This window comes from Ailuropoda melanoleuca, chromosome 12, assembly GCF_002007445.2.
Source record: "Ailuropoda melanoleuca isolate Jingjing chromosome 12, ASM200744v2, whole genome shotgun sequence".
NCBI classification, from domain to species: Eukaryota; Metazoa; Chordata; class Mammalia; order Carnivora; family Ursidae; genus Ailuropoda; species Ailuropoda melanoleuca.
The window spans coordinates 76,426,310-76,445,336 of NC_048229.1; the positions used below are offsets into that span (position 1 = coordinate 76,426,310).

The 19,027-nt window shown below is 40.9% G+C and overlaps 1 protein-coding gene across 5 annotated transcripts in view; it reads left to right on the plus strand.

The window, feature by feature from the left end:
* CDH13 (cadherin 13) overlaps positions 1 to 19,027 on the plus strand; it is a 1,033,545-nt gene that overhangs the window by 486,625 nt on the left and 527,893 nt on the right. The window lies entirely within an intron of this gene.

The window sequence follows — 19,027 nt, forward strand, 5'->3', positions numbered from 1 at the left end:
CATTGAATTTCGGTACTGAATAAATCATCAAATGAATAATAATGTTTTCTTAATAGTCAGATTTTATTATAGTTTTTCAACAATAATGATTCTATTTGAACAGGGTATAGAGTGGAAGCATTTTAAGGAGGCAGATTATAATCAAAGATTCCCATTAACTCTTTGGAGCTAGAATCAGATTTAGTTCAAACAAACACAGATACTAAATAGACATTACGGGTTTTTCATTCTGTCTGCTGCTTATTCACACCTTGTGTCTTGGCAAACCACCAACTTTCCTCTCCCCGCCTTGCCTCTGCATGGGTTTGCATATTTATAGAGTTAAAAGGGTGGCCCACTGTGGTTCTGTTTCTTATCCACACTCTTTATTTCTTACCCATCCATCTCTGTCACTCTCACAATATAGCTCTCCCCAACTAATTACATTAATCAACAACAAATACCAACTCTAAAAATCTTTCCAACATGGGAGTTTCATAAGCCTGAGACAGCACGTCAAACAATTCATCATGGTTGTTTGAGGACATTGCAACTCAAAGTAAGATAACAATTGAACCAGAGAACAAATTGATCACTATTAATATGACTTTCTTCTATACTTAGGAATTAATGTTTTTCTAAAAGCATTGTTTCTATATACATTGTCTTCTATCAATACAAATTTCTCTCTCCACTTCCTTGGCTCTAATTTAAAAATAAGTAAAGCCAGTTGGCCCTTTTGTTCAGGGATATGGTCTATTTTACAAGGAATTAAAAGAAAATAGAACTAACATTGGTTAAATATGAACTACATCTCAGATATGACATTACATATAATCCTGGTACTTCTTTACCCATCATGTAAGCCAAGGCCTACAATCCATGCTACAGACAACAAAAAACACACATGATGTTCCATCTGTTCCATACATGAGGTCCAGGCATTATTGTCATTGTCATCCTTATCATTCCCATCATCTGTATCATCCCCACCATCAGCATCATCCCCATCATCTGCATCATCCCTGTCGTCAGCATCATCTGTATCATCATCATCATCCTTTTTTCCACATGATATCAACGAATTCTTCCAACAAAGTGTTAGGCTATTTTATTGTATACATTTTATAGGTGAATGAACTGAAGTTCAGGGCCATTAAGTGGTTTGCTCAAGAATACACAGCAAGTGAATGATAGAGGTAGAAATTGAATCTGGCTTTTTGTAGTGCTAATCTCAGCATCAGAGTTTGGACAAGGCATGATATTGAAGGGGCACCCTGAGTATGAGAGTCAGAACTGGTGTCCATGGGGAAATAAGGGCAGAGAGTGTTCGTTTGCATGGTTCCCAAACTTCAGGTTGACTAAAAATCATTAGGTGAGTTTGTAAAAATAAATATTGCAGAATCTACCGCCTCCCCACCTCACACACACACACACACACACAAACACACACACACACACACACACACATAGATTCTGCTTCAGTAGGTCTGAGATGAGTTGGAAATTTACATTTTTGACAAAGTCCTCAGGTGATTCCTAGGATGGTGGTCTTTGGACGACACTTGGAGAAATTATCTTATAGAGGAATTGGGGACCTTTGAGAGACCTGATTTCCAAACTTATGGAGTTAGATGGGAGAGCTCCAGGGTCCAGCACACTCACCTGTACAGGGAAACACCTGCTTTCCTTAATATCCTATTTCCAGATTTGGTGCAGAGCCCAGCTCTTCCTTCTGGGAGACTCATCCTGTTACCCGTCATGTGATTAAGACTTGCACTTCACTCAGTTAGCATATAACAAAAATAACAAAGGCTGCTAATTATTATTCACCTGTTGAGTGCTGGGCTCCAAGCTCAAAGCTCATCACCTTATTTTGTTGTCCTTGCCATCATCATTGTGGTAGAGGCACTGGTGCTTACCCATATCCAACCCTTGCCTTCTTCCCATACACACAGAAACACTCAATTTTCCAGTCCCTTTGCAGTCTGATGGAGCCATTTGGCAAGTTCTGGCCTAAGCCTGCTGTTCCCATTCTCTCTCTTTCCCTGCTATGGTGGCCATCGACATGTTTTAGATGGTGCCAGCTACCAGCTGGTGGAGCCTTCTTCAGTTTGGCTCCTTGAGCTGTTACACAGCATAAAACTCCCACCACTCACGCTGAATTCAGAACATGAGCAGGAGATAAACAAACCTTTGTCTTTTAAGCTTCTGAGATTTCAATTTATTTTACTCTGTTTTTATTTCTGCAGCAAAACCTAGCCTATCCTAACCAATAAAAATGTCATCATGTCAATAATCACATTTATTAGCTATGATAATAAATGTTTACTATGGCCTGAATACTACACCAAACACTTGGAAAGCATTATTTAATTTAATAATTACCCCAACACTGTAAGTAAGACTGCTGTTAAGTGCATTTTATAGAGTCAGACAACCAGTAACTAATGAGATAGACATCAAAACCTAGACAGCGTGATTCCAGAGTCCATGTGTTTAACCAAAATACAATAATGTATACTGCTTACCTGCTGGTGTTGGTGCTTTAGACATTTGTCACATCTAGTCCTCTCCCAACCCTAAAAAGTGAGCATTATTGTCTTAATTTTCCAGTGCAAATTTAGAAGATTGGAGAGATGAAATGTCTATCCTAAGGCCACATATATGATGGAACTGACTCACAAACCCCAGTCTTTCTTACTCTTAAACAAAGCATCACTTCAAAATCAGGGTGTCTAAGCAGGCGATTTTGATTTCTCTAACCTTGTGTAAGAAATATCTAGGAGCCCCAAACCATATATACTACAGTATTTAACACAGTCCAAGATTTTAGGAATCTGAATCAGACTTTTCAAGTTAAAACTACGGTCCCACCATGCACTGTTGTGTGACTTTGGGTTCATTATATAGCTTCTCTCTGCAAAATGGGTTGAATGAGATAATTCTGGGTGAGTCTAGCATCAACTAGAAACAAAGGATTATTGGGATGAGGAGATTCACAGACAGCTCTGCCTAGATGGGTTGACAATGGATCTGGAGGTGGCACAGTCTATAGCTCTCTGACACCTTCTGGGCAAGCTCGTAAATTCTTTCATTCAGTAAAATAAGGGGCGGGGCTGGGTGGCACATGCAGCTATGCTTTGGGTTTCCTCCAAATCCCTTTAGTTAGGGGTGTAACTGGCTCTGCAGCTCCCAGCCCCTGGAGCCCCATTGAGATGATTTCCCTTTCTTAGGTCCCCTGTGGACCAGTCTACCGTGAATCCCAAAGGGCCAGGTAAACTGGCTGGTGGGATTCAAGGATCTGGTAAAGAACAGATTAGGAACTTCAGGGGTCTAGTCCTATAATTCTTGGAAGTCATAACATGTAGGCTGAGTACAGGTAACAGAACCCAGTGGGGCTGTGTTTGAGGGTCTCTTTCCCATTACACTGAGCTCAGGAAGCAGACATTCTGCTTTGCCTTTTAAGTTCACAGGATGAACTAGATCCCTCTTCTTATGGCTCAGTAGGCAGAATTGTATTCATGCTCCCAGTCCAGCCGAAGTGAGCAACCTGGCTTGCTAGTGGAAGCTTAACATAACAGTTGCTACCAGTAATAGAGACTACCAGCAGCCCAAGCTATTTATTAAATGCCTTCAGTGTCCTGAGCATGACACAAATGGGTTTATGCACACACTACATTCAGTTTTCTTATGCAGTGAGCATTGTTATTTCCATCTTGCATGGATAAGAAGACTAAGGCTCAGAAAATGTAAGTTACTTGCCACAAACTGGCCAGGTAAGAATGTCATGGAGCTGGCAACTGAATCCAAGCAGTCTGACTCCAAAACCTTGCACTTGGCCAGCACACCCTTTGGCCCAGGAGCTGAACCGTTAGCAGAGTCCAGGCTCTTATCACTGGGGGAGAGTGGCCCTGGGTGTTGACTAGGAGCTAGAGAAGAGGGAAAGAGTGGCTTAAGAACTTAGATTGGAGGAGTTTGGGAATTGCTAGAGGAAGGAGCAGGATGGAAGGCTCAAAGAAAAATGGCCAAGTCTAACAATTCACCATGAATAATCGGTGGAGTCTTCTCAGATTACCCTGGAGATCCGGAGCATACCCCTAAAATGGATCCCCCAAGAGCCTCTTGGCAAAGCATTCTGTTGGCAAACAGTGAAGAAATGCCACCCAGCAGCTGCCATTTTTAAAGATCAAAATGCACAATAAATGATGGATATTCTAAGACCCATTGTAGTGAGGGGACTAGTTTGTGTGTTTAACTGTTCTTTTCTGGTTTTATTTTGATCACAGTACCCTTCTTATTATGCAAAATCTATCAGCCTCTGCTAGAGGAAACTTTGGACAGCTATCAGGGAAGGAATTTGAGGGAAGAGTATTTGAAAGCAGCAGAGAAGGGAGCCGAGGTCTGTGGAAAGGAAGCGTGCCGTGAAGGATGCAGGGAGCACAGACGGGAGGGCAGTCAGGAGGCTAATGAAAGCATGGGTTAGAAACATGAGAGACTATGGACTGTGAGAGGCAAACTGAGGACTTCAGAGGGGAGGGGGTGGGGGAAGGGGATAGCCTGGTGATGGGTAGTAGGGAGGGCACGTATTGCATGGTGCACTGGGTGTTATACGCAACTAATGAAGCATCAAACTTTACATCGGAATCTGGGGAGGTACTGTATGGTGATTAACACAATATAATAAAAAAAAAAAAAAAAAAGAAATGGTGAGCCCCGGGACACCTGGGTGGCTCGGTCGGTGAAGCAACTGCTTTTGGCTTAGGTCATGATCCCAGGGTCCTGGGGTCGAGTCCCCTGTGGGTGTGGGGCTCCCTGCTCAGTGGGGAGTCTGCTTCTCTCTCTGCCTGCCGCTCCCCCTGCTTGTGTGTGTGCGTGCTTTCTCTCTCTCTCTCTGACAAATAAATAAATAAAAATTAAAAAAAAAAAAAAGAAAGAAATGGTGAGCCCCCAAATTGGTGATTACAGCAGAGATGGGTAAGGAAGTGAGCATCAGTGACAAGGGCGTAAATCAAAGGAAAGATGCAGGCAGAGCTAGTTCGCAAGATGGCTTAGAAATAGACATTAGGCACCTGTGTGACCTCAAAATAGACATTACAGAGCCAGTATTCAGGAGAGAAGTCAGAAGTAGAAATGGAAGCTTTAGGTCACTGCCCACTCCTTCTCCTGGAGGGACTGTGGAAAGCGCTAACTATGCAGAGGACTTTGGAAAGAACCTTCAGCAGGGTCTCTCTGCAGGAGGCAGGAGGCAGGAGGCAGGAGGGGAGCCTGATATAAGCAGTGATCAGAGAGGTGGGAGGTCTGCATAGAATCCAAGGCTTGAGAGCCTTCAGTTCCTAGGATCATTTTTTACAGTGGAAAATAAAGAAATTGGGAAAATGAAGAATGTGCAGTGTGAGGAAAGACCGAGTCTTCCTCAGTCAAAGAGCATCTGGCCGCTAGCAGTGGGCAGCAAGGCTGACAGCTGGTGGTTGGGATCAGATCTTAAACTGCATTTTCGGTAAGAAAGTCTGTCCAGCAAACCAGTCCAGCAAAGGCCGATCCCTGGAATTAAGAGAATGAATTCTTTTTTTTTTTAATTTTTTTTAATGATTTTTTATTATATTATGTTAGTCACCATACAGTACATCCCCGGCTTCCGATGTAAAGTTCGATGCTTCGTTAGTTGCATATAACACCCAGTGCACCATGCAATACATGCCCTCCTTATTACCCATCACCGGCCTATCCCAATCCCCCACCCCCCTCCCCTCTGAGGCCCTCAGTTTGTCAAGAGAATGAATTCTTGATTCTGTTAAGGAATAAGCAAGTGCTGCCCAGGTAAAATGAGGAGCGAAATAGCAGACCTGACTATTTTATGTAAATCACAGAGGCTAAGGCAATGTTTAAGCAGGAGGGAGCAGAAGGAAGAAAGGTCTTAGGCAAGAATGGGTTTTGAGGACTTGTCAGCTTTGACTGGATGAGTAGCAGCTAAGATGAGAGAGGAGTAAAGCAAGCACATCTCCAGAGTCATCCAAGTCAGCCGATAATTAACCTCTTGATTCCTCCCTCCCCTCCTTCCAAGATCAGATACTTATTATCTCAGAAACATTTAGGCTTCAAGAAACAGTGAGGAACACAGGCCTTCCAGCCGGCTTCTGCCGCCCTGCCATTTGATTAATTTATGTGGTCGGGCAAGTAGTTGAGAGAGATCTAGGCTGTGCTCTCATCCGGCTTCATTTCCATACTTAATGTATTCAGGCACGGTTATGGTAGAGCATCTTCTGTTTATATCCTACTTTGTGCCTTTTGAAGTTCACATTTAACTTTGCATCGAAAAATACCATTTTCCAATTTAGATTTTTAAAAAATGCTCATTGGGCATTAGGTATCTTTTGCAGAATGAGATGTCGTTAGCCTTACTATGAAGCAAGACCAAACACATATTACTGCCATTCATGAAACATGCTCACAGGGTTGCAAATCTTCCAAATGTGTGAAAAAAAAAAATGAGATCCTCTTGATTGGAAAAAAAAGTTGCCTCTTGCTCCCCATAATTAGTTCCTTAAGATTTTATGGATGAAGCAATTGGACTCTTATATTTGAGAATGCCTCTCTTTGGTGCATTTTTATTTTGAGAAGTGGGAATCAACATGGAAATGCATGCACTATGTACAGAAGCATGGCAGATCTCGCTTCGTGTTTTCATCATCCCACTAAGCTTTAGGAATAGTTTAACTTGGTTAATTGGCAAACATATTTACAACAGTACTTTCCTGCTCTATACCTTGGTTTTGACTGGGTACTAGACTCTGTCAGTAGGTACAATGTGGTGGCATTAAAAGAAAAACAAAGTGTTATGAGTTGGAGGAAGCTGGACCCTACTGTTGGTTTTATCAGGGCTGCGTGCTTGCCAACATTTTGCTTAATCTTTCTGAGTGCCACTTACCACGTCCTCTCCTCTCCTAAAGCTCTCTTACCAAATTCATTCAGATCAAACGTCATTTCTGATTGTTTTTTCTTAATCAGAATGTTTTCAAAATTTGCCTCCCTCACTTCCTCCCTCTGGTTTTCATGGTTAAATAGCTCAGCTGGGCATTAAGCACCATATAATGGATGGCGCCATCCAAAAAAAAAAAAAATTGTTAATAACTATATTATCCTTTCCAGCAGAAAGTTCTCCAAATGGCTCTGCCTTCCCTCAGCCCAATGTTAAGATAATAGTAGCCATTTTATAAATGCTTATAAAACAGAATAAACTCTATCTAAATTACTGTAGATGCTGACTTCAGTATTTTATTTTAAAATTAACTTATTCTGATTGTAAAAGCAATCCATATTTATTGTTAAAAGAATGAATGGAAAGTAAAATTAGCTTGTACCTTCTCCACTCAAAGCAGCCTCTGATAACACTTTCGTGTTTTTGTGTCTCATTTTTTCTGCCCATAGGAGTAGAATTAAATGTTTTGAAATACACATGAGAGCAGGTATACATTTATATATGTGTGTGTGTGGCATCAAATTATATACTCTGATTGTATTCTGCTTTTAAAATTTCACTTTTTCTTGTGGGAACGTTCCTTTCATTAAGTTTTTCAAAATCATGATATTTCATGTTCATCTAAGAAAACATTTTATGGGCTATCAATTAATTTAAGCTTCCCCTAATTGTTGATTAATAGTTTTCCACCAAAAATTCATTATTTTAAATAATTCTGTGATGATGATTTAGGTACATGATATGTGTCTAAGGTTACCTAACTTTCTAGCATTGATCTTTAGATGTTGACATTTGTATTGGAAAAAATAAATTTATTTGACACTTAATTCATAATTACCAAAATGCATTGCAAAGAAACAACCCTACACTTTATTACCACCTGAAGTATATGAAAGTCCCTCTTCACCTCTTCCTCGCCAGTGTTAAGTGCTAAGGTTTGCTTAAATCTACCACTCTGATAGAAGAAAATGATTAAGTACTGTTTCCCTTTTTTTTGCCATTTAAAAATTACTGGTGACTTTTTTTCTTTCCTTTCTCCATGCCTTGTGAGGTAGCTGCCTTCTTAAACCCTATCCCCTTTTTTATTTGGGTGTTAATGGTTTCTCTATTGATTTAGGAGGTATTATTACTTATTGTGGGTATTAACCTCTGCCTTTCATACATTTGTTGCAACCTTTTTGCCAGCTTATTTGAATTAATTTTGTTTAACATTTTGAGTTACTGATTTTTTAAATCTTTAGTCAGACACAATATCGTTGTTCCTTATGACATATTCTAGCATTTTTAGAATTAACATCCTTGGCCAATTCCAAGATTAAAGTCATGCTAATACACGGTTTTTTTTCTAAATTCTAATGGCTGCATGTTCACATTAGTTCTTTAATCCATCTAGAATTTATTTTGATACATGGTTTAATGTAAACCCCATTTTGAGTTTTTACCCTTTAAATTCATTTTCTTTACAAATGTTTTTAAAAAAAACCATTCCTGGGACGTCTGGGTGGTTCAGTCAGTTAAGCATCCAACTTTTGATTTTGGCTCAGGTCATGATCTCAGGGACATGGGATTGAGCTCAGCAGGGGGTCTGCCTGAGATGTGCACTCTCTGTCTCTCAAATAAAATAAATAAATAAATCTTTAAAATAAATAAAACAGGGGCACCTGGGTGGCTCAGTCAGTTGGGCATCTGTCTTCAACTTGGGTCATGATCCCAGGGTCCTGGGATCCAGCCCCAGATTGGGATCCCTGATCAGCAGGGCGCCTGCTTCTCCCTCTCCCTCTGCTGCTCCCCCTGTTTGTGCTCTCTCTCTCTGTCAAATAAATAAATAAAATTTAAAATAAAATAAATAAAAAATAAAATAGTCACTTCTTTTCCAGTTTTGGGAGATAGTTTTTGTGCAAGATTAAATTTAAGTATACTAAATTTACTTTGAGACCCACCCTATCTATTAGATTTTGCAAGAATGCCACATTATTCAAACACTTTTAGCTTTACAATGTGTCTTAATATATGGTAGGGTATTCTGAAAAAATATGCTGTTTTCAAAATGGCTTTAGTGTTTTTTGCAGTAATCTTTCCTCTAGAAGGAAAAACCTTTCTTATTTTGCAGTTTCCTCTCCCTGGTGACTGTTACTTCCTTTCTCAAAGCTGAAACTGTGTCTCACGAGGCACCTGACAGGTGAGAAATCAGAAAGCAGAGGAGTGCTTGCTTGACTCTGCTAGCGAAGCAGAACTCCTGAAGTGTAAGATCGCAGATAGGAAAGGGCCCTGTCGTCTCCCTATTTTCCAGGAGGAGATATCACTCTGTTTCATGAGGCAAAGTGTGGAAAAATCCTAATTCAATTTTGCCCAATCCCGTTCCATCAGTCTTTGAGTTTCTCCTGTACTATCCATCTTAGCACTTAAAATGGTTGGGATTCTGGACATACTTTGTTTCTTCAAAGATACTTTAGTAAGGAGCAAGAGATTTTGCTTGTGGGCATCCTGGGCAGATTCCTTAAAATTAAGGGGAGGGTGGAGTCTTTCTGAGCATCCATCTCTTTAAATTATCTAAATTTTAAAGGCCTTTTGATGATGCAGTAAAATGAAAAGTCCTAGCATTCATAACATCACCAGGCACAAATGTATATGAAAAGTATAGGAGATAGATGCATGCATGTGTTTCTTGCTTAGGCTACATTTTTCAGGATCAATGGAAACTAGTTTCTCGAAAATTAAAAGAGAGCAGAGGCAAGTCTCAACTAACGCTGTGAAATCGATAACCCTTTGCCTTAACCCTCTTCCCTCATTTCTGTTCTCTTTCCCCCCACACAACCTCTCTCCTCTGGATTTACCTTCTCTTTTGTAAGAAGGAAGGTTTTCTAATAAGGTTAGCCATGCCATTAAAATAGGTGTCTCATAAATAATCTGAGTTTCCCAGATTAAGATTTGACGAGACCTGTGCCCAGTACTTTGGTTGACACAAGATAAGTGCATGGTAAATTTTGAAATATCTGTGTTCTCTGTCTTCATTTCCTTGTTTCTGTCTCCAATTTCCTATATGCCATCAGGGGATTTAGTGGCACTGTAATAGCATGCTCGTTTCCAGGCATGCCTCTCCCATCTCTTTCGAATCTGTATGTCTTTCTGAAAGATGAAGTCCCTAGCTCTGTGTTTCCAGGCAGTATCGCGGGAGGATTAACAGTTTCCTGACATCTTTCTTGCAAAGGTTTGAATATCACTTCCAGCGCAGATCAACGTACGAAATTAAACGTTTGCCTTGCAGTTTTACAGTGCTATCAAATTTCTCGAAATCTGTTCCTCTACATTCTCTCATTTAAGCCTCATTACAGTCCTGTGTGGTAAGAAAGGCAGCTGACATTAGCCCCATTTTAGAAGGTAGCTGTTATGGGTTGAACTGTGCTCTCCAAAAACTCATATGTTGAAGTCCTAATTCCTTGTACCTCAGAATGTGACCTTATTTGGAGGTATGGTTTTTACACAGATAATCAAGTTAAAATGAGATCATTAGAGGGGGCCCTATCCAGTTTGACTGGTGTACTTATGAAAGGGGAAAATTCAGACACAATGACAGACAGGGAGAATGCCACGTGAACATCAAAGCATAGGTCTAGGCAATGTGCCTACTCCAAGGAGCACCAAAGATCCCCAGCAAACCACCAGAAACCAGAGCAGATTCTTGGAACAGGTTCTTCCTCACAGCCCTCAGAAGGAACTGATTCTCCTGATACCTCGATTTCAGGCTTTTGGCCCCCAGAACTCTAAGACAATAAATTTCTGTTGTTTGTGCCACCTAGTTGGTGGTGCTTTGCTATGGTAGCCCCTTGAAACTAATACAGTTGCTAATGGAAAACAGAGAAGACTAAGTAGCTCCCCCATGACAGAGCATGTTTCATTAGACCATTAGATCCACAGAAACCCCTGCTACACCAGAAATCTTCATTTTATCTACCACAATGAGCAGGTTCAAGACCAACCAGCTGGCAGTGAAGGATGTTTTTTCCATGCTGGACCAAGCTAACACTCCCCCACCCCACTCTGAACTATTCCAACATGTCCTGGATATGCCTACTGGTTCTCCTGGCTACTGCATACCCATTGTTGGGAAAGCTTCCTGCCACTGATATGACTATAAAAGGTGATGGTCATGGAGTAGGTACCCTGCTCAGGCTGAATGCCTAATGCTGATTTGTGTCACTCTCACCCTGAGCCTGTGAGATAGGGGCTCTGAGTGTCCTCATGAACAGATGTCCACCCCAACCTCGCATTATCACTCATCCCTGGTCATAGAGGCACCACTGTGTTGTGAATCCAGTATTTGAACTCAGGCAGGCTGACCCTTTATGGCTGGGCTCTGTGTTCTCAAAAGTTTGGATGGTGTTGTGTTAAAGAGAGTGGAAGTATCTGCTGTAGGACTCTTTCTCGGAGCTTTTCATATGCTACTGTGTTTAGAAATCTTCGAGAGGATGGCAAAGTAAGCAGCCCACCCAATGCGCAGTGAAGTGGGGCCCTTTTCACCATGGGAGATCTCTTGGGACTGGTTTTTCATGGATGGAGAGGCCAGATAAAATATAAGACCCAGTTAAATTGGAATTTCAGATAAATGATGACTAATATTTTGTATAAGTATGTCCCAAATATTGCATTGGTGTATCCTGTATTTTTACTTATTAAATCTAACAGCCTACATGAAAGATGCTTTGAAAAATATAAGGCATACAGCAAAACTCCACGACTCTCCCTATCTTCTGGTGACATCCATTTTTAGGAAACAAAACAAGAAGGTTGGCCCCAAACTGAGGTTCTGTCCTTTTACCTTCCCAATAATCATCTGTTGACCTGCATCCTTCCACCAGTGGAGGTCCTACAAGATGCTGCTTCTTGTCTTTTATGACCTAGGGCTGTGATGAGGGGCAGGCACATCCTTGGATATTCCAAAGTAATGATCACACCAGCAAGTAGAGATGTAGTCAGACAATCTCAACAATACTCCAGTTTTCATTCCGAAAAGAGAGGGACTTACGAGGACAGATGCACATAGACTCCAAATCCAGTACCTTGGGGCTGGTTGGTTGGTATGAAACCTCCTCTACAGTATTCTCTGCTGCATTTGCATTCCAGGGAAGTTAAAGGCTTATCAAGTTCAGGAGGAAATGGGTTTCTAGAAAAGATCAGGTCAGCTCAGTGTCTGTAAATCACTGGAGCATGTCTTGAATCGCGAATCCCATCATTCATCTCTCTCCAGAATCCATCCCTTTTTATTAATACTGCATCTAATGATACCTCTCAGAGACACTCATAAGTCACATCTTCTTACTTGGCATTCCTTTTCTTTAGAAACAAATTCCGTTGTCTTTCCAATATGTTTCAGTTATTTTGACCTGTGCTTCAGAACTGCTTGAAGCTTTATGGGTTTAAGCAAAGCAGAAACAAATGACCTCTCATGTTGTTCAGAACCTCTCTAAGCCAGAATAGACTTCACCCTTCCTGGCCAAGCAGGGGACTTCATGCTATCATGCAGGTGTTCGATTCTGATTCCAACCCTGCGCTGTCCAGTAAGGTAGCCACTAGCTACTCGTGGCTACTTTAACTTATACTTAATTACAGTTATATAAAATTTAAACTTCAGTTCCTCAGTCACACTCAGCCATATTTCAGGTGTTCAGTAGTCATATATGGCTAGTGGCTACCGCATCAGACAGCACTGATGAAGAATATTTCCATCGTCACAACAAGTTCTTTTTTTTTTTAAGATTTTATTTTATTTATTTGACAGAGACAGCCAGCGAGAGAGGGAACACAAGCAGGGGGAGTGGGAGAGGAAGAAGCAGGCTCCTAGCAGAGGAGCCTGACGTGGGGCTCGATCCTAGAACGCTGGGATCACGCCCTGAGCCGAAGGCAAATGCTTAACGACTGTGCCACCCAGGCGCCCCACAACAAGTTCTGTTAAGTAGCCCTATTTCCAAGTCTCACCTTACTGTCAAACTTACCAAGAAATAGTGCACGTGATTTTTGGCCATGAATGTCAGTTCTCTTTGGTTTGAGATAGAATAAATTAAGATAAATACTTCTGAAACAGGGACAAAATTGAGGTTATTTTATATTTTACAGGGAGCTACTCACAGTAGATTTATTAGTACCCTGATTTGGTTACAGATGCTACCTTAAGTTCTCAACCCCTGCTGTAGCCCACTGGTGAAGGCAGAACTTCACACGCACTATTAATTTGGCTCTATTTCTTTTTCTAATGAAACTGAGGAAAAGAGAAGGATTGACAGATCAGAGAAGCCAGGAGAGACTGTGTAGGGTGGAGGGGCAACACTGGCCAAATCAGAGACCCTAATTCAAGTCAGGTGACCATTAAGTGATTGAACAAATCTCTATCTTGTTGGTCTTTAGTTTTGAAGGTAGCTTTGAACAAGTAGACTTGTTCACTGAGAAGCCATAAGAAAATGCAAATAAGGAGAAAGAAAAATGTATCATTCTTACCTTGTCAGCCAAATGGATCACCAACACATCAAATATTTAATAGATCCCTACACCTCCCGTTTTGCTTATGTATATTGTATGTTCACAGCAGTGAGGTCATAATTTGCCTACTATTTTTGCAACCTGTTTTTTAAATTAATGTGTTTCAACATCCTTCCAAGTCAAGATGACTCATGCATCTTTGGATTTGGAGGTGTGTATTAGTTTGTCCAATAGGGGTTTTTAACTACTGCTTAGCATCTAGAAGGTTTCCAGTTTTTCTCCAATTATTAATATTCCATTGAACAACCTCAACCTTGTGCATATCTCTGATTATTTCCAAGGAATGAATTCCTGGAAGGGGAATTACTGGCATAAAGAGGGGCTGGAGGGGGATATATTAAGTTTTGGGATATAGGTCTTCAGTTTCTTTATGAAATGAAGGCATTGACTTTAATCTCTTATGATCCTTCTCTTTCCAAAGTTGTTCAACTCCTGGACTGTAGATCCATTGATCTGAGTCTTAGCAAACCCTCAGCACTCTTCTTCCCCAACCAGGCTGAGTCAGAGATGGCCTTAGGTCCCAAACTATGGGCGGAAAACCATCATCCTACAACTAGTAAGAGTCTCCTTACCCCTGGATTCTACCCCATGTTCTAAGGCAACATTTCCTGCTAGAGCTTCCTGTGCTGATGAAATGTTCTATATCTGCATATCCATTATAGTAACCATATCTGGCTGCAGAGCACTTGAAATGTGGCTGGTGTAGCCAAGGAAATGGATTTTTAATCTTTTTCATTTTAATAGCTAGATGTGGTTAGTGGCTGCCATTTTGGACAGAGCAGTTCTAAGGACATACCTCCAAGCCTCAAATATATACCAAAATCTTTACACTGTGCTTTATCTTAAATATGGCAAATGATAACAAAACCTGTTAATCCATGTCATGTTCAGATGGTTGCTTCAAACTATCTTTACTTCCCCTGTTAATTTCCTCAAGGTCAGAGACTACACACCAATTATACCCTGACCACAAGTCCATTCCATCACAATGGGGGCCCTCACTGAATGAGCCAGTCAAACTCAATCAGCTTCCTTAACAGTTAACTCAGCTATGATAGACCACAGCATATCCCCAAGCCATGTTAGTAGTCCCCAAAATGTGGAGGTTTATCACTTGGGGGTTGTAGGGCAACAGTACCTCCCCCTTGTTGTTAGGATGAAACAGAAGGAGAGTGTTAATACAGTGCCTTGTACAGCGTAAGTCTCCAGCGAGTGGTGGCCATTACTGATCTCTCCAACCATGTTGCAAGGTCCTCTCCATAATATCAGATTACTGGTCAGGACCCATGGCTGGTACCCAAAATCTCTTTCAAGGGTATTTCAATGCATGGTAGACTATTAGTATTAGAGAATTGGTTTGGGAACAAGGAGATGTCAAAGTGAATTGGGTTCCCCTGGTTGTGTGCTTTCTTTTTTTTATTATTTTTTAAAAAATTTTTTAAAGATTTTATTTATTTGTTTGACAGAGATAGAAAAAACACAAGCAGGGGGAGCAGCAGGCAGAGGGAGAAGGAGAAGCAGGCTTCTTGCTGAGCAAGGAGCCCAACGTGAGCCTCGATCTCAGGACCCTGGGATCATGACCTGAGCCGAAGGCAGACACTTAACCAACTGAGCCACCCAGGCGCCCCTGGTTGTGTGCTTTCATATGGCACTTATCACAGTGACAATTCTTGCCATGGTTGTTATCTGTCTTACATCTTTCTTCCCCACCATGCTATAAATGCAGAGGAGAAAGACTGTGTTTGTCTTGTTCACTTCTGTATTCCCAGGGCCAAATACGTGATAAGCATTTAATAAATCTCAAGTGATAGATTTGAGGATAAGTGGGCAGATGGGGAGGAATGAAAGAGCTATGTAAAACCTAGCAGAGAAATAAAAATAGTACCAGGAGCCCTGAAATGTAGGCAGCAACTTACTGTTGGCCCAATGAAAAGCCATGGTTGTGGCTTCTCCATTCAGTATCATGAAAGAGGTGAATGTGGATGGCAGTTTTCCAACTTCCGCATTGTAGATGTTTGGGGCCAGATAGTTCTTTGTGGTGGAAACTGCCCTTTGTATTGTCCTGAGCAGCACCCGTGGCCTCAAACTCCTCAACACCAGTAGCTCCCTCCCTCCTCCTCTGCAACCAAACTGTCTTCAGACATTGTCAAATGTGGCATGGGGGACAAAATCACCCACAGCTGAGAACCACTGCTTTACATCATATCCAAGGTCCCCTCCAGCACTGATAGTCTGAGATTCTACTTGAGACAATATATTTCTGAACATGGGAATTTTCTGGCATTTCATCATTATAGAATTATAAGAACATTTTCGGCTACTCATGGAAATCACTGTGGCCTGATTATCAGTTTAATATTTGGATCACTGGGCCATTAAAATGCTGATTTGAAATTCAATTTTCTATTTTTAAAAATGATCACTTTGTGAATTATAACTGTTATACGGTTGATTTTATTTAAATGGATTGTATAATTTCGCCCACTCTGTGTTCATGAATAATGCTTTATACTTGAATGTCAGAATGCCTGCTAACGACCGTAACAATCACAGCTTATGTCTATAGAATCCATCCATACAGTCATTGACAGATTGGCTTTATTTTTTCCATCTTCCACTGTTTTTCCCAGAGTAAGACCTTGAATTAGGGCTCATTAAGGCACACAAAAGCCTGGTCTTTCCCTCCACCCCCTTCCTCCGTATGTTTACTTCACTCCTCTCTAATTTGTTGAAGTTGCTTCTCGAAGCCACATAGAAACATGCATTTGTTTTCTACAACACTGTGCCGATGCATTTCATCATACAGGAAAAATACACCTTGGCCAAATATGGAGCTATATTTTCGCAGAAACATTTGTTGCATAGAACCTATGTGCATGAAGACTCCATAAATGTGCCACTATTTGGGGGATCGTGGAACTGGAACCTGACATCAGAACTAGTGTGGTGATGGCCTGGCCCAGTATAAACTGGCCTCTTCATTGGAAAAGTTAGTATTCCAAGAAATGCAGGGTGGCCTTTAGGATTTCTAGGTCCCATTGATGTGAAATCAATATACCACATCAGATTGGAGTACTTATTATGTTCCAGACAGTGTCCAAGCACGATGTGCTATTATCCATTATTTCTCCTAAACGTCCCGAGATGAGTACCATCATCTCCACTATTCCCCCAAAAAGAGTGTTAAATAACTTGCTGGAATAGCCGAGCTGGTATGTCACTGAGCCAGGGTGTGAATTCAGCTCTCTACATTTCTGGAATCTGCAGAATTCTCCCTTACCGATATTTTCCCTTGATTTAGGATAAAATAGAAATCACTTACTTTTTCCACTTCAGGGGAGCAGTCCTTAACATCAAGCTACAAGTTGATTCAACATATATCCATTCCAAAGCAGGTTAAGTTTTTTAAGTTTGAAAAAGTGCTGATAAGTGGGAAAGAGCTGGATAATAACTTCCTGTCAATGGTGTCTGTGGGCACAAGATTTTAATGCATAGATTTATTGTAGTGCACGATTTATAGCTTTGAGACTGCGATTTCCCTTCCTCAAAAAGTAAGCTTTATTTTAGTTAGTGAGAAAACACCACTTTGCCAAAACACGGTGACTTCAGAGCATGGTGATGACGTATTTTTAAATTTCCTTTGGTTTATGGCAGCTGAGAATCAGGTTTTTATATATGAAATCATTCTCTTCATCACATGGCATTAAATCAGTCAATATTTTTTAAGATAATTGAAATGGTCTCCAGCTAAGTTTATTTGTGCTGTTGTGGTCTTGGGAAGAAATAAACACAAGTGCAGAAATCAGTTAAAATCAGATTATTGATATATTTCCTTCCGCGTCTTTTCCCTCATGAAGATGCGATTAGAAAAACACTAACGGCAACAACAGACACTAACAAGAAACTTTCTTAGTAAGAAATATCACAGTCTGATTTCTTTTTTTTTAAATAATATTTTTTATTATATTATGTTAGTCACCATACAGTACATCCCCAGTTTTTGATGTAAAGTTCAATGATTCATTACTTGCATATAACACCCAGTGCACCATGCAATACGTGCCCTCCTTAATACCCATTACCAGCCTATCCCATCCCCCGCCAAAGCCCACAGTCTGATTTCTTTAAAAAAAAAAAAAAAAGAAAAGGAAAAAGAAAAAGAAAAAGAAAAAGAAAAAGAAAAAGAAAAAGAAAAGGAAAAGGAAAAGCATGTCGAGGAATGGAGCTAAATAAATGGCCTGGAGTATTAAACCCTTCCTTCCAGGACCCACAATGTGCAAGCAGCCACAGGGACGCCAAGACACCATTAGGTCTGTAGAGAGGTGCCCCAGCCTTTAAGTTAGAGTCTACAAGAAGTCACGTGTTCGAATTGTGTGCCCTGAGCCTCACCAACCATGCAGGGCACTGGCATCTCAGATTATCCTGAAGCTGTCCGGATCCCCAAAACTGAGCCCCATTTCAGACACATAATTGTTAGACTCTGCATGCCAATTTTAATTCCCCCAAAATGGCCATCCTAGATAATGGTTCTTTAAAACAAACAAAGGCCCCCTAATCCATGCTGCTGTAGTCATTTGGTGGTTTATTTATTTTAATCCACAATTTGCAACAAAATGTTTTTTTTTCCTCGTTAGAGAAAGCACAATCCTATTAAAAGTGGACTTCTTCCCTAAATTGAAGCCATTACAGCAAATTTAAGTCCGTGCATCACCATTATAGAGATTTAATGAGCATCCTATTTGGGGACATTATTGGTTTAAAGAAATAAATCACAAATATTTCATTTCACACTAGCACTGAGTATTTCAAATTCATTTTCTCAACACAATGATGTGTTTAAATGAATTGTTCTGTTGACTGAATTTTGATCACATTACTGGGTATTTGAGATAGAAATGTGCAGACGGAAGTCAGGAATCATTGCACCTGGGTCTGGCTCTGCTGACAACAAGAAATGAGACCTCAGGCAAGTCATTTAGTATTTGGGTACTTAGTTTCTTCTCAGTCAAAAGAGGTGTTCAACTGCCGTGTGCCCCAAATCGTCAAAGCCATTTTTCCCACAGTGTTGAATGAGGCCCCAGCCCCACCCCACATCGGGATTCTATAGTTCCACAGCAGGGACCAGAGCTCTTTCGGAATAGCAAGCCCAGGGCGGTTGTGTGGCTCAGAGAGCCAGGGACCCCATGAGGGAACCACACTGCTGGGGATAGCGCCAGAAGTCCCATTAGGCTTAAAGCTTCTCTGAGCACACGTTGGGGTGTAGTATTTGACATTTGCTTCCCTTCAGTAAAGCAAAACCCCCTTCAATTAGGTTACCATTAAAATGATCTGAAGCTGGAATCTTATGTCTGGCGGGTCTTGTGAGCCTAAAATAAGAGAAATTAAGGAGGATTGAGTCAAGCTGGTTGTGTTGAAAAGAAGAGAGGAAGACATAAGGGCAACCAGGAGCTAAGAAGGTTTGTGGAACAGAAGTTCCTAACCTGGTATGTTCAAGGTTTGGTCCACGGAAGGACATTATGGAGCCTCTGAACATCTGAA